The sequence below is a fragment of the Zalophus californianus genome, chromosome 5 (genome assembly GCF_009762305.2).
Source record: "Zalophus californianus isolate mZalCal1 chromosome 5, mZalCal1.pri.v2, whole genome shotgun sequence".
Classification (NCBI taxonomy): Eukaryota; Metazoa; Chordata; class Mammalia; order Carnivora; family Otariidae; genus Zalophus; species Zalophus californianus.
This window is the reverse complement of record NC_045599.1, coordinates 129015503-129031057: the sequence shown is the minus strand read 5'-3', so window position 1 is coordinate 129031057 and position 15555 is coordinate 129015503. Positions and strand designations below refer to the sequence as shown.

Here is a 15555-nt window from a genome sequence, read left to right as displayed (position 1 = left end):
AGATGGATATGAATTTGGTGGGGTAGGGGTAGGGAACTATTCAACCCAGAGGCTTTCCACTAGTACATCTCCAGTTTGAGGGGGAGCTAGAATTCATAGTCACATTCCAACACAGGGCCTTAAACATGGTCTTAATTTCTACCTGGACCCTCTCTCCTCTCTCCTCAATCCAGACTCCATGCTTCAGCCTCCTCCCAGCCTAGCTAATCTGCTGGACCTCAGACCCCCCAGTACTTCCTGAAGGAAAACTTGCCTGTCCACATCCACCCCCAAAGCAGGCCAGTCCCTTTTATAGAAGATTCTGAAGTAACCTGTACTTCTATTGAAACATTCTTCACATAATTAATATTTTAAAATTTATAGAATATAAATTCATATCTTTATTATTTTATATATCAATATTATTAAATATTTACCTAGTAGCTAATAAATTTTAACATGCATTAATTTTTATATTACTATTTTATTATATAAAATTTCTATAATATATAATTTATTATAATATAAATAATATAACATATTAATATTATATGTTATATATATTAATATATAGTATAATAATGGTATAAATAAAAATGTTAATATTACAGTAAGATAACGCAATAATATGTTAAAAAATCATGTTATGTTAATATAGCATGTTATTGTCAATTATGTCAATAATATGTCAATAATTCATAATACACTATAATAATTATAGATTTAATTAGAAAATTGACACATTAATTTGTAACATTAATTATAGGTTGACTGTGAAAATCTGTGAGGGCAGAAATCAAGTGCCTTATTCACTGTTTTGTCAGCACTGAGCCAGCATGCCTGCGCTCAGAATTTTGAACCTTATTCTCTTTATATCATCTCCTTAATTTTCAGAGAAAATCTGTTCCTTGGCACAAGACTGACTCCCTTCTGGGTCTGCTAGTGAATGCCTCACGGGAGCTCCCCTTGTGAGGGCTGGGGTCTGGGGGAGTAGGTGTGTGTTTTTTCTCTTCCGCCTCCACATTCATCCGTGGAAGCTGGGGAGTGACTTATGGTTGGATTCGGTGTTGTCTGAGGGGTCTTCACATTGTCTTGAAATCCAAGGCAGGGCATTTTAAATACAGCTTCATTCATTGGCCCTGTTGGGATTTAAGAATAAAATCTGAAAACTCACTTTACTTATTTGTTCTTCCTCTCAGTTGCTTTTTCTCTTTTTTTTTCCTTCTATCCCTCACCTCTGCCCCAGGGAGAGAGAGAATTGAGACATCTCAATTTTAAAAACCAGACATTTTCTTTTGACCAGGTCTGTAGACTCTGATCTGGAACTTAAGCCCATTTGGAAGAGTCTGTGAGAGGCCCCTTTGGGCTTTATGATGTATTTACTTGATTGTTTTGAAGTTATTTCAAGTGAAATTGGGCCTCCTAAGCTTTGTGCTTGATAATTTAAAAATCCTTCCTTTCAGCTCTTGAAGAAACAGCAATATTGAAATTTTCCACAGATCTGCTTTGTCAAACTTAGCTTTTTGTTCCCTTAAGTCATCTAGGAGATCACGTCCTTTTGCCCAAAGCCAAAGTACCTTGTGAGAAGAGGTGATGCCAATATGTAAATCCTTTGAGGAAGTTGGAAGGGAGGGTAAACAAATCTCATGTTGATGCTCTCAGTAGACCATAAAAGCAAATTTTAAAAGACTGCAGTAAGTCTCTTTAGAAGGAAATCTCTAAAGAGAGTTCAGGATGTAAGGTGTTAATAACAGCAAAAAAAAAAAATCCTCTAGTTATTGAGAGTTGCTGTGTTCTCTGACAATATGGTGTCCTGGGTCTTTCCCAGAGCCCCCATGGAGCTCTTTAAGTATCTGGTGAATTGGGTGCCCTGACCCCTGACCTGAGACCCAGCCGTCCTCATAAAGCTCCAATCTGTGTGAAAAGTGGGTGTGGTTTGCTCCTCACTTTGGGAAGTCAGAACAAGTTAAGATAGCCCTTTATCTTTCAGAAATGTTTGAGTCTAAATGGAACAAGGCCACAGTGGAAAACACTCATGTCTCCCCCCCCCCCCCCCCCCCCGCCCAGAGATTCGAGAAGGTCCTCTGGTCAATGCTTTTGTTTCTCTCGCTTCCAGATTCTTCCATATCACACTCTTCCTGGTGTGCAATTCAAGAAATAACTTTTTGGGGTGTTTGTTTTTCCAGGCGGCCCATGGCTCTGATTTTGTTTTTGGATGTTTTCCGTTTGCTCTAAGTTGGAGGGTTCCAAGTTTAGTATGTGCCGTCTGCCAGCTATTTCCTGTTGAGAACACTTGGTAACAAAGTGAGTTCCTCATATTCTAAGACATGCTTGTGATTCAAATACCCACACCTGTTTGCACCTCATACAAAAGCAGAGGAGCTGGCTCTTCATGCCGGGAGTGTTTTCCCCTCGAGTTGAACTCATGTGTCTACAGAGACCCTCTCTAAACATTTAAAAAATACCATAATGTTCACTGTCTAATGACACTGTAATATGTTGAAACCCTTAATATTAAAAACAACTGGGCAGGGGCACCTGGGTGGCTCAGTCGTTAAGCGTCTGCCTTTTGGCTCAGGTCATGGCCCCAGGGTCCTGGGATGGAGCCCTGCATCGGGCTCCCTGCTCCGCGGGAAGCCTGCTTCTCCCTCTCCCACTCCCCCTGCTTGTGTTCCCTTTCTCACTGTGTCTCTCTCTGTCAAATAAATAAAATCTTTTTAAAAAAAAACAAAACAATTGGGCTTTTGAAATCCCTGCCTCAGAAAAGTGAAAGAAGCCCTTTTAAAGGAGATAGCTGAACCAAAAAGGAGGGTTGTTCTCCAGATATTTGGGACAAATGTCAGAAAGGTACATCAGAAAGGAGTGAATGCTGAGAGAGGTAGCATCTCTCTTGACGCACGTGCATCTGATTTCATCATGGCAGTTGCTTGTGTCAGTGTGAGCAGCCCACATATTTTATAAAATATTAGGGGTCAGCTCGTCTCACAGCTTGGTTGGGATGGGCAACCTCCCAGGCTCCACCCGGAGTGCAGGAGCGGTTCCAGGACCTCTGGGACCATCCTCAGAGTTCAGGTCAGGCTAGAAAGCTTGCAATTGCTCTGGGAGTTGAGGGCTGACCCTAGCCAGATGGACATGGAAGCAAAACAAGAGGCCACCCTTGGTCTGTGTTTTGAAAGACATGTGTCTCATCTTTCTCTGGCAGAGAATATGGCCTGCAGTTGGCCACAGTCGCTGCTGGTTGCCCATGCTAGCCTGATCCCCCACAGCACACGAACACCCATCCTCCATGGAATGACATAGGTCCATAAGACCCTCAAAATGCCTCTCTGTGAGAGCTCTGTGTCTAAGGCACATTTGCCCTGCCTTTTCAAATCTTTCGTTTTGGAATCATTTCTGACTCTCTGCCTATCCCTGTGAATTTGATTTTTCCAGAGACTCCTTTTCCCTGATTTAATTGTGGTTCTCTTTGCTCCACTCAGACCACAGAATCGGCTTTGACCAGTCTCCTCTGTGAGTTGCCCTGTCCGGGATTTCAGACTGGACAAGTATAACTGGTCGACCTGTGATTACCTAGCAAATTTCTGAAACGGAAAGGAGCTGACATTGGCATTTCTTACGTGCCAAGCGGGAAACCAGCCTTAGTCCCTTATCCTCTCGAATCCTCCCGGTGACACCATAGGTCTGTGAGACTGAGGGGTTAGTCTCAGAGGTTAAATGTCTTGCCCACGGGCCCAAGTAGCAGTGCTGACACATGAACGAAGCATAATCTTGCTCCAAATACTTGATACTGAGCTGAATTTTGGTGAAGTTGTTTGGGTAATGAGTAAAGAGAATCCTAATCCAAAGGAGCTCCTTTGCAGAAGGAGCTTTTTGCCCTTCGGTTTTTCCAGCAGGTTAAAGGAAATATTTGTGAATTCCATTCATCTAACTTCTCAAGAATGCTCTGCTGGCTGCTTCTATACCCAGTTAGCTGAGTCCTACCCATCCCTAAAAGACCTTTTTTGGTTACTGTTATTTCCCATCATCTCCTTTTGGGGAAATACTTTGTTAATCTCATTATATTGCTTTCGCTCAGATTGAGTTCTCCAGGAAGCAGATGCTGAGTTAGAGCTAAGAGTGCAAAATGTTTGTGGGGATAACACCTGTGAAAGGAAACAGGAGAAAGCAGCACTGGGCAAGGGAGCCATACACCATGCTGCCCACCTGACAAAGCCCATCAGCCCAACAGGGAGCTCTAGGCAAAATGTGCCTGGAGTGTAGAAATGGCCAGGCCTCATCTCCCCATTGTCAGGAAGCAAGACTATCCTGTCTCAAGGGTCCTTCTAGCTGGACTAAGAATCAAATTGACATCAGGCAGATTAACAGGAGAACGTCAAATTTAATAGCATACAAGGAATCCACACAGACATGGAAATTCCAAAGACAGACACAATGAGGTATAGATGAACTAAGCAGAAGGAGGTAGCGGTCTGGGATTTCAAAAGTAGGGAAGGCAATTCACAGGAAGATGAAAAACAGTGAATGTTTGGTAAATAAATGTTTTCTGGGCCACTCAGAAACAATGGGACATAGAGGCTTTGATCAAACAGGCCTTGCTAGGTTCCTCCCTGTGCACCATATCTGATTCATAGTATAATGTAGTTATCTATGCTGATAGCTCTCTTCCGGGAGCAGGTCGTCTATCTAAATTCTTTTTAGGCAATTGTGGGGGAGGTAAAGAGCTTTTCCTGAATCTTCAGAGTTTTAATTGTTTTTTAATTCAAAATAATCTTCACACCCAAGTGGCCCATCTTGAGGTACCCTGTCCTTGGCCCCATACCATCTTGCTCACCATTGGTCAGGAACTGCCCCCGTATGACCTTGACTTGAAAGCCGAGGCGGACTCTGATGAAGATCAGAGCTAACACACTCCTCACCAGCTGGACAGCAAGTCCTTAACTTGAAGGGACATCTGAGTGGTACTTCAGCCCAGAGATTTGCCTGCCTCTTCCTTATTCTAATCCGTGTCAGCCCATCACTGCTTGACAGCACATTATCTCATACAAGAATCCACAGGGACAAGAGTTCAGAACAACAGGCCAGAAGGTGTGCACAGACTGCCTGCAATCAGGAGGGGCAGTTCCTCGTGAAAGGAAAGTTGTCCAGTGCATAGTTCTACTTGAGAAGCACTGGTCTGGAGCGAGGGCACTGTGGGGAGCGAGGGCGATGACTGAGCTCCAGAGACCACCTGAAGGAGAGGCCAGCACTGGAGGGCATAGCTGGTGTTAGCCATTTTGTTTGGCCTTGGCTGGGCTGGGGGCCAAGTTGGTTCCTTAATCCTCTGATTCTAGCTAATCTAAGCAAATATTGCCTCCACGTTTCCAGAAATCTTGGGGACTGTCTCAGCTCATACCTGAGAAATGGAATGAGAGCTGGCCACTTCACCCACACCCCAGGAAACCACCCACCCCTCCCAAATACTAACCTGCCTTCTGGGCCTGCCTGAAAATACCTCTTGTTTTCCTTAGGGGCCTTTTCTTATGGGTGTGGCACGTATTTTGGGTGTTAACATACCAGGAAAATGAAGTGGGGAGAGGTTTCTCTTGGCTGTTAGAAGTTGTAGCCCTTTACCTTCATCCATACCTTGTCATAATGCCCAACATTAGGATGAGGCTTTACCACAGTGAATCCCAAGGTCACTGGCTGGGTTTGTTTGCAGTCAGATGGGAATTTGAATCCCACCTCCACCCCGCCACCTCTGTGACCCTGGGCAAGTTATTCTCTCTAAGCCTCAGTTTGCTCCTCTCTAAAACATGACTCATACATAATGTCAACCTTAATAGGGTTGCTTTATACTGAAATGAGTTAAAGTGCGCATACAGTTAACTCAGTACAGCATGTAGTTACAACTTAATATTGGCATTCACCCCTTGTCTATTATAACTCATGTTAGTTTTTGGAGCTTTTAATATAAAGAGACCATTAAAAGCAAGTTTTACATTTTCATATCAACATTAATGCTTATACATCCGATAATTTAAGGTTTCTTTAATGCTTAACATGCAGTTATCTTAAAAAATAGTAGACGAATACAAATGCCTCTGTATGTTCCTTGTCTGAACATAAACTAAGAACCAAGGGCCACAGAGATACTCAATGATGCCACAGTTCAAATTGGTCAATATGAAGAATGCACTGATTGGAAGCCAGGATTTTTAAATTGTTCTGTCCATATCTGTAAGGACTTGGCTTATCTGTTGCTCTAGGCCAGAGTTCTGTTGATCTGGCTTTCTTGTAATCAAAGTCTTCCAAACCAGGAGGAATCCTAGAGGATCATTCAGATGGATGAACAAGAGGGAAAATATCCAACAAATCCAGCTTCTTAGGAGCATCCTTTGTTTAGAGAAGAATGTTGCAAAACTTACAAAGCCAGTGTACAGGAACCTTTGTAGATTATGAGAACTGTCCAGCCCAGCTCTGCCTGCCAGAGAGCCTTGGAAAAGAAAGAAAAAGAAGAAAAGAAAATCAATCTTTAAAAAATTCTCAGTACACTGTATAGAAGAGATTCAAGAAAAGAACAGTGTGTGACATTAGCTGGAACACACCGATTGAGGTACTCATTTTGCAATTTCTTAATCTCTTCTCTGCTGACTTCAAAACAGTGAAAGAAATTTGGAAAAGAAGCCCACTATCTTGATGGAAGCTGTTTTGACATAAGTGAAACCAGCCTTGGCATGAGGTGAGGGCAGGCTCTGGCCAAGCCAATGGAACAGACCCTGGAAGGATTGAGGCAAACTGGGGAAATTGTTTCAAGATGGAGCTGGAGCCACTTGAAAGGGGAGGGAACTGGAGGGTCCAGACATTTCATCAGTGTTTGAATGAGTGTACGAGTAGCATCATGTCCATTCTGAGATGGGTAGACCCCTTAGTATCACCTCTGGGGAAGGGGAAGAGGGTGGCTGCCATTTGAATGGTGCAGTGTGAGAGTTCGTGGGTGACTGGCTGTTGTGAACTCTCAGATTTGGTTGGTTTTAGGGAAGAGGAAAAGAAAGGGAGAATGTGTGTTACTAAGTCTCATAGCTCTCAATGGTTTTCACCATGGAGGAACTTGGAAATGGAGGCAAGGGCAATATGGAACTGAGTCCCTGCGTCATCTTTGACACATTTCTCAGGGCTTGGTGGCCCTGAAGCAGGAAAACAAATTGAACATAATCTCTAGGACATGGTCTGGCTTCAGTAATCCTTGAGCATTGATCAAAGCCTCTTTCAAGGCAAGGCCAAGGGCAGCACCACACAGAGGGAAGTGTAGGAATTGCCATAGGAAATGCACCTAGCAAGGCTGGGAAGTTGGACATCAGGCAAAACTCAAGACAGGCAGAAGGCATCCCTGCATTTTGTGTGTCTCAGACCCGGCCCATCTTCAGCTCTCAGGGGCACATCCTAGCAAAGACCTCTGTGATATGAAGTGTCTTTGGCTGGCCAGGGAGCAAGAGATAGGGGAGCTATAGAAGGTTCATTAACACCAATCCAGGCAAAGGAAGTACAGAAAAGACTCTGGGTCTTATAATAATCTGGTGCTGGTAATCTGGCCTAGACAAAAATAACATGGAGAAAGTTAAAAATGAAATGCTGCTGATGTGAATGTGTAGTAACATGAATATATTAACATATGATACATACTATATACTACTACATTAGCATGGTATCTGGAGCTTTTGCCTTGTTACTGTTAATGAGGAAAGATTTCCTTTTTTTTTTTTAAGATTTATGTATTATTTTAGAGAGAGCGGCAGGGGGAGGGGCAGAGGGAGAGAGAGAGAGAATCTCAAGCAGACTCCCCACCGAGCAGAGCCTGAAGTCAGGCTCAGTCCCATACCCCTGAGATTGTGACCTGAGCTGAAATCAAGAGTTGGATGCCCAACTGCCTGAGCCACCCGGGCGCCCCAGAAAGATTTCCTTTTGAAGCAGAGTTGGTTTATGATAACAGTGGAACAGTGGGGGAAAATCTAGGAGACCAAATGAGAAGGAGTGCGTACTCCACTTAAGTGCAGTTGCATGAGAATTTTTAAAGGTAGGAGAGGCTACCAGGAGTTTCCATAGCCTAAACTGGAAGGCATGGTGGCTATATGAGACAGGATAGATGAGGTGCTAACAGGTCCCATGAGGGCTATCTCCTCAGGATAATCAGGTATGATCTGAAGGAAAAGGGGAGAGATATCATCAAAAGGGCATGTCTGCATGAATCAAGATTTTTCTAAGGGGTAAATGGCAGAGAGAATGCAGAAGGACATAAAGACTGGTAACTAAGAACCTAGTAAAAAGAGATTGTTTTGAAGATGCAAGAAACAAAAGACCACATATTATATGATTCCATTTATATGAAATGGCTAGAAGAGGCAGCCCTGTAGAAACAGAAAGTGGTGGGCTGAGAATGGGCATTAACCCTAATGGGCATGAGGGATCTTAATGGGGTTATGAAAATGTTCTAAAACTGATTTATGGTGATGGTTGCACAACTTGGTAAATTTCCTAAAAATACTGAATTGTACATTTGAAATGGATGAATTATTTGCCGTGCAAAGTGTGCCTCCATAAAGTCATTTTTTTAAAAAGGATTTTTTAATAGAAATTCTCATTGACCAGTCATTTTTATTATGGTGCTTAGTAAGTGACAGCCACCATGCTAGGGGGATACTAATATGAAGATCTTCACAAACAGAGCATAGGTAAGCAATTTTCAAAGAAGGCAAATGACTAATAAGAATTTTGACCTCACTAGTCATCACTGATTTGCAAATTATGACATGAGGTAGGTTTTGACTATCAGGCTGGCAAAGATTAAAAAGTGACAATATGAAGGAACAAACAGTTCTCTAAGACACTACTGCTGAGATTCTAAGTTGTTACCCCCTTTCAAGAGGAAAGATTAGAATTTTAGAATTACATAGGAAACCCTTGAATATGCTCTTGACCAGCAAACACCTTGGACCCAGAAAATCTACCCAAAGGAATTTATCTTCTGGGGTCTCAAAATACTATTAATAGTCTTGCATCTCCCAAATTTCTCTCTCCAGACTAGTCCTCTGCTCCAAAGTCCAGATTTAGATATCTAGCTGCCCACGTGATCTTCTCAAGTTCAGCATGTCCAGAACTTAACTCCAGGGTGGATCTATGCATGCAGACTAGGTCAGAGAGCCCCAAGCCCAAAAGACTGCTCTTCCAGCTCAGGTGATGGCGGCTCCACCCTTCTAGTTGCTAAAGCCAAATACTTAGATGCCATACACCACCTCTCCCTCTCTCTCACACCCTCTGTCAGAGCCAAAGGCACAGCCTATTGACTCTGCCTTCAAAACTGACTGATCATGATTCTGACCATTTCTTACCATCCCCACGGCTACTCTAAAGTTGAGCTTATCTCCGGCTGGAATTTCTGAAGATGATCTTCCATCTGGTCTCCCTCCTTCTACCCTTGCCTCCACCCCAGTCTATTCTCAACACAGAAACAAAGGGGATCATTTTAAAACATAGTACATATCACATTACTTTGTGGCTCAAAACTCTTTCCCACAAAAGTCTTTACAGAAGCTTATACAGCCTTCCCTAAACCAGTCCCTGTTACCTTATCTCCTGTTGCTCTCCTCCTTGCTCGCCCCTTGTCCCAAACCCTCCTATTCCTCAAACACAGCAGGCCAGCTTCCAGTTTACCACTCTTGCATTGGCTCTTGCCTCTATCTGGAACAGTCTTCTCCCAGGTGGTGGCCCGGCCAACTCTTTCATCTTCCACAAGTCTTTGCTCGGTGTGTTCTTCTTCCCAGTGGGGCCACCTCAGGTGCAGAATTTAAAATTACAACCTGGCTCTTCCAACTCCTGGCGTGCCTGATGCTCTTTATCCTGTTCAGTGTTTTCTGTTTTCCATAACACATCTCACCTTCTCACATATGATATAGTTGGATGCTTTAACAGGGCTATTGTTTATTGCCAATCTCCCCCTTCTAGATAGTAAGCTTCACAAAGACAGGCATCGTTTTGTTCACCGCTGTACCCCCAAATGCCTCACGGTGCTTGGCATATAATAGGTACTCAAGAACTATTTGTTGAATGAATGAATGAATGAATGATTTTGTAATGAGCACGTGGTGATTTTATAAACAAAACAACAGCTTTATGTCATAAAAGAAAAAAGTGATGAGTTCCCATGTACATTTTCTGAGCTCATCACTCCGCTCATGAGGTGAGACTGACTCATTCATGCACAGCCAAGTCTGACTTTCCCAGCATTCCTTCTGCCCCCCCCAGGGAAAATGTGACCATCATCAGGATGATTTAGCCAAGCTGCGAGGCTGGAGTTCTGATTTGATTCTATATAGGCTGCAAGTTGATCTCATATAGTTATAAGAAACCCTGATTCACTCACAGTAATTTAATAAAGAAATGCAGTCAGTTGCAAAGAGAAGCCTGGAAGTTCTCTTTTAAGGGCCAGTATCTCTGTAGTATGTTTTATTAGGCCCGTTCTCATCACTGATCAGGAATGTTCTACTTAATTTAGCTTCTGAGTTTCTGTTTTCAACAAGGTAGATGGTGGCTTTAAAAAACCTTTTATTGATTTGTGCAGAAATAAGATGCATGAAAACTTTTGAAGAAAACTGGAACTTCTTGTAAACCTGTTGCTATATGTTGGAAAGGACCAGAGCTCTGCTTCGTTGCTGTTAATCTGTACTGGAGTTGAAAATGTGTAGTGCATCCTAGCGTAGAGGCTACTTAAATCATGCTTGTTAGTTTGAGAAGTGAATTTCTAAGATAAATATGAAAATCAATGATACCTTATTGCTAGGAAGTCAAAACAACTTTTTCCATTAATCATATGATTTAGCTGCTTTTTATCCAGTGTTTTTCTGCTGTGTCCCCGCCACCCCCATCCCTTTACATCCAGAAGCTCTTAGCAGGAAACAGAAAGAGAACCAGCTCTGCTTCCTCACAGAAGTGGATATTACAGCCAGGGGTTGCAGGAAATGGAATTCCAGTAAGGAAAAGGAGGAAGGGAGTACACTTAACACTACTGAACACAAATGTGGCTTCTGCCTTTGAGGTGATGCACTGAATTTAATCAGTGTTTGTAGATCAGAGGGGAGAACACCTACCCTCTTTCTGACTCTTCTTAGTATATTTCACCTCTATCTGATATGCCTTAAAGATTCAGTATTGGTTGGTTTAAGATGCGTAGTTTTTATTTCTTAGTCGCTGGTGTCAAGAAAAAATATATCATTAAGCTCCTGCTATAAGTTCAAAGTTGGGGAGCAGTTCCAATTATAAACCCTGTGTATTCTCCTGCTATATGTCAAGACCTATGATTTTACTCTACTAGTAAGCTAACCAAGTTGGCCTGCCAGTTTCATGAATGCGGGCAGAAAGCATGAGATTCTTGGACCAAAGATGAAAGACAGTTTATTAGTCATAGAAATAGCAGTAGCCAGAGTATCAGCATATTTGCCCCAATTCCCTTCAGGGCAACAGGGATCTCTGTCCTGGTGTAGAGATGGGTATGATTTAAATTTTACGGCTAAGCTATGTGGTGGTGGCAAGTTTTGGTAGCTAATAATTTGGGTTGGGTTTGAATGGCTAATATTGTATCATAGTTCAGAAAAAATTCTTGAATAAATATTTACCCTATTCTTCACTATCAACTTGTGTTTCCCAATCCAAGTTGTATGATAAAAAATAATTAAATACAGATTTTGTAACAAGAGAACGGATTCCTATATTCATATTCTCTGTTCTCAACTCCAGATGAGGGAGAAGAGGAAAGAGTTGCTGACCCCCAGCTGTTGATGCTGGAGAGGGAGGTGAGAATCAGCAAAACTGGGCTGCATCAGTCACCTCCCTCACACAGCAGTTGGAATACGGTGTTCTATTCACTTACACTCTAAGCCTAGACTCCGGTCTGTTTTCAGAGCCTTGCTGGTACCTGAGCCCCATCTTCTTCCACCTAATCGGGGCTGACTTTCTCTCTCACTGTCCTAGCAAAGAAGTAGGTGGATTTGTTTTCAGAAATGTCTATATGAGCACACAGGGATAGCAGTCACTCTTCTCAGTACAATATACAGCCCAAAAATTCTGCCTACAGAGTCCCCGAAAGAAATTTTGGCTCATTCCAGGGAAGGTTGTGGAACTGGGGAGAAATAAGCCTGAAATATCAAGTAGCTGGGAGGCAGCACCTGAGAGAGACTGCCCTTGGGGAATCTGGTTCTCCAGGAAATGTTTGTCATCTTCCCACCTGCTCCTACAGAGCTGTCCAAACTTGCCTCCCTCCGTTTCCCAGCCAAGACTTCACTGGGAAATTAATCTGTATATATTTAACACTTCCTCTCAACCCATTCTCCTCTGGGAACCTACAGATTTACAACCTCAGACAGCCCTCTGGGTTAATTAGGCTTAGCAGGTTTTCAAAGGAACACAAACAGCTTCTTAGCCTCCCCCTTGCTTCTAAGGCAAGAGGCAGTCATGGGCAAGAACAATTGATCTCCATCCGTCCTGTGTGCTAGACAGAGTGGCTATTAGCAGGTAGTCCCATTCTGTAACCCTCATACCCCATCATAGGAACTCATCTAGAAACGTCTTGCCAAGAGTGTTTGTTCTCCTATTGTCTATACTGGGGCCCGGACTTACTCAGATGAAGTAAGAATGTCTGCTTTGCAGAAAAGTCTGAGTTCTAGAATTCTTTTATGTTGTCTGAGTTATACAGTGTTTTCATGGCATTGTGGTACAGGCCAATGCCCAGGGGTGGTGATCCAAATTACTCTGAATTACACATACATATACACCAATGGTTCTGCCTGGCAACACCCCTCTGTGGGTTCACACTATGTACCAGGCGTCAATAATTGATGGCCAGATGCCCTAGAGGATTTGCAGAGGCACATAGAGATTGTTTCCTCTGAGGACGTTGGCAAAACAGTCTAGAATTTCAAAATTGCACAGCTACCTCAAGCCGCCTTTTGATAGAATTGGGGCATGGGTAAATAATGTGTGTCGTTGGCCTTCTAACACCTATCTCTCTTTGCCTCTCTCTCATCTCCTCCCTGGCTGTCCTTATTCTTTAAACTCCAGGAAACTTTATCCCTCCAGCTTTTCCTAGCACCCAACCTCACCTGCCGACCCTTCCTAGGCCTCCCACCTCTGGAGAGCCCAGACTCCAGAATTAGGACAGACGATCAAGAAACAGAGGAGGTGCTCAAAACTAACTTACTTACTTTCTTTCTTTCTTTCTTTCTTTCTTTCTTTCTTTCTTTCTTTCTTTCTTTCTTTCTTTCTTTCTTTCTTTCTTTCTTTCTTTCTTTCTCTCTCTCTCTCTCTCTCTCTCTCTCTCTCTCTCTCTCTTTCTTTCTTTCTTTCAAAGCACATTTTGAGGGGAAAGGGAGGTGGGAAGGGATTTAGTCGCAAAAGATGCTTGCAAAGACCAAGTGAAGTGAGGAACCTCAACACATTTCAGAGGGAGGGTTCTGGGCTGGAATTTGGAATTTCATTTCTGGATATGCTCCATATGGGTATGGACTATCCTGGGATGGTCAAAATCAAATACATTTTAATTGAATTGAATTAATAACTTCATATGCCAGAGGACACTTTCAAATTTTGGGGAGAAACCAAAAAGTAATTATACGGTAGAGAAGCTTCTGAAAGGTTAATTTTACCTGTTGTTGAAGACGAGACCTATTTTTCTGGACCAGGATTGTGTTCCATTTCTTCTTTCTCAAAGACTGACTTGGAAATTTAGAGTCTAATGGTGGGTAGGAATTCTTTTGAATAGAAACAGAGATTTGGAAGTATGAATTAGCTAGGAAAGTGCTGGAAAAGTTAGGTAAGTCATTTCGGTATGGACGGATAGGGAATGTGGAGGCATTACAGATAAGGTGATTGGAAGAACTACAAGAAAACTACCCCCTGCCTAAAAGTCTTCTCACCAAGTTGCTGTGGTATCCATAGTTCATTCATTACACTTTGTCTTCGGGATGACCTTAGAAGGGTCAGTATCCAGGAAGGAATAAAATAACCTGTCATATAGTTCCCTGAAGGTGTCAGAGCCTTATTTATTGCTAGGAAGTCAGGCGACGATGGGGAGATGGTGCCAAATTGAAGATAAACTCCTCTTGCTTTGTAATTTTGTTGAGCAAGGACCCTGTAGAAAGAATAAAATAATCTCAGTAACAAGGCTCTTGGAGCTTCCATGAGAGTAGAAATATCCAAGATCCTATGCTCTGAGTCAATGGGCCTGCCTTTTCGACACTGAAAAGAAGGTCTCTGCACAGAACCCATCAAATTGTTCGGAGTTTTTAATGCAAAAGATAGAATCCTCAAAGCAATTGTAAAAGAATTGCCTCTCCAGGTAGGATCTTCTTCCGACTGATGGTAAATGCCCAGGAGACCTAGGACAACTTGGACCTAAAAAAGGAACGTTTCTGTTGTCCCAGGTGCTGTTTTGGCCTTGGTACTGGGTTAGTACCTTCCGGATGGCCTGCTCTTTTAATCCCCAGAAGTCTTCCCAAGAAACTAGCATTCACAGTTATTAAAATGTAAAAGCAACTTGGAGATGACCCATTTTAACACCCTCATGTTACAAATGAGGACACTAGGGTGACTGAAACACCACAAGTGTACAGTGCACGTGGGGTTTGGGAAGCAGGAGGGCCTGGGTTGACCACTTGGCAGTTATGTGAACCTGGGCACATAACTAGTATTTCTTTTTTATTTGAGAGAGATAGAGAGCACAAGAGGGAAGAGGGTCAGAGGGCGAAGCAGACTCCCCGCCGAGCAGGGAGCCCGACGCGGGACTTGATCCCGGGACTCCGGGATCATGACCCGAGCCGAAGGCAGTCGCCTAACCCACTGAGCTTACAAGTTAGTGAGGTTCTGCCTTATTTGCAACAGCGTATCCAAGCAAACGATACAAGTAAAATAGGGAGCTTCACTGTATCCCACCACAAGGGGCATATATTGTGAACTGAGCCACCCAGGCGCCCACATAGCTAGTATTTCTGAGCTTCAGTTTCTTCTTCTGTAAAGAGTGTTCTTAAGGAGCACCTACTCAAAGAAGTAACTCAAAACTTGGCCAGAATTATTATATTTGCTATTGTTTTTTAAATGAGACAGAATTCACAGCACATAAAATTCACTCTTTTTAAGTGTACAATTCAGTGTGTATATTCACTATGCTGTGCGACCATCACCACTAATTCCACAACATTTCCATCACCCCCAAAAAATCCTGTACCTGTTAGCAGTCCCAGCTCTCCCTTCCCCCCAGCTCCTGGCAACCATGGATCCACTTCCTGTCTCTATGGATTTGCCTATTCTGGACACGTCCTATAAATGGAGTGACATATGGCCTTTTGTGGTCTGGCATCTTTCACCTGGCCTCATGTTTTCAAGCTTCACGTAAGTTAGAACAGATACTTCATTCTTTTTGTTGCTAAATAATATTCCATTATAGGGATATACTTCATTTTATCTCTCTGTTTGTAGGTTGATGAAAATTTAGTATAATCACCATAGTTATACACAGTTAGGCCAAAACCAGAATGAGAACTTGGGTGTCTGATTCTC

The 15555-nt window shown here is 42.8% G+C and overlaps 1 protein-coding gene across 7 annotated transcripts in view; it reads left to right on the top strand.

The window, feature by feature from the left end:
• Positions 1–15555, top strand: part of PDZD2 (PDZ domain containing 2) — a 343304-nt gene that overhangs the window by 235948 nt on the left and 91801 nt on the right. Inside the window, exon 1 of one of the 7 annotated variants that reach the window (XM_035727563.1) lies at positions 2261–2283. The exons of the other annotated variants lie outside the window; for them this stretch is intronic. The gene's annotated coding sequence lies outside the window, so the exon portion shown is untranslated. Of the gene's footprint in view, positions 1–2260; positions 2284–15555 lie in introns of those variants that run through there. 7 annotated transcript variants of the gene reach the window in all.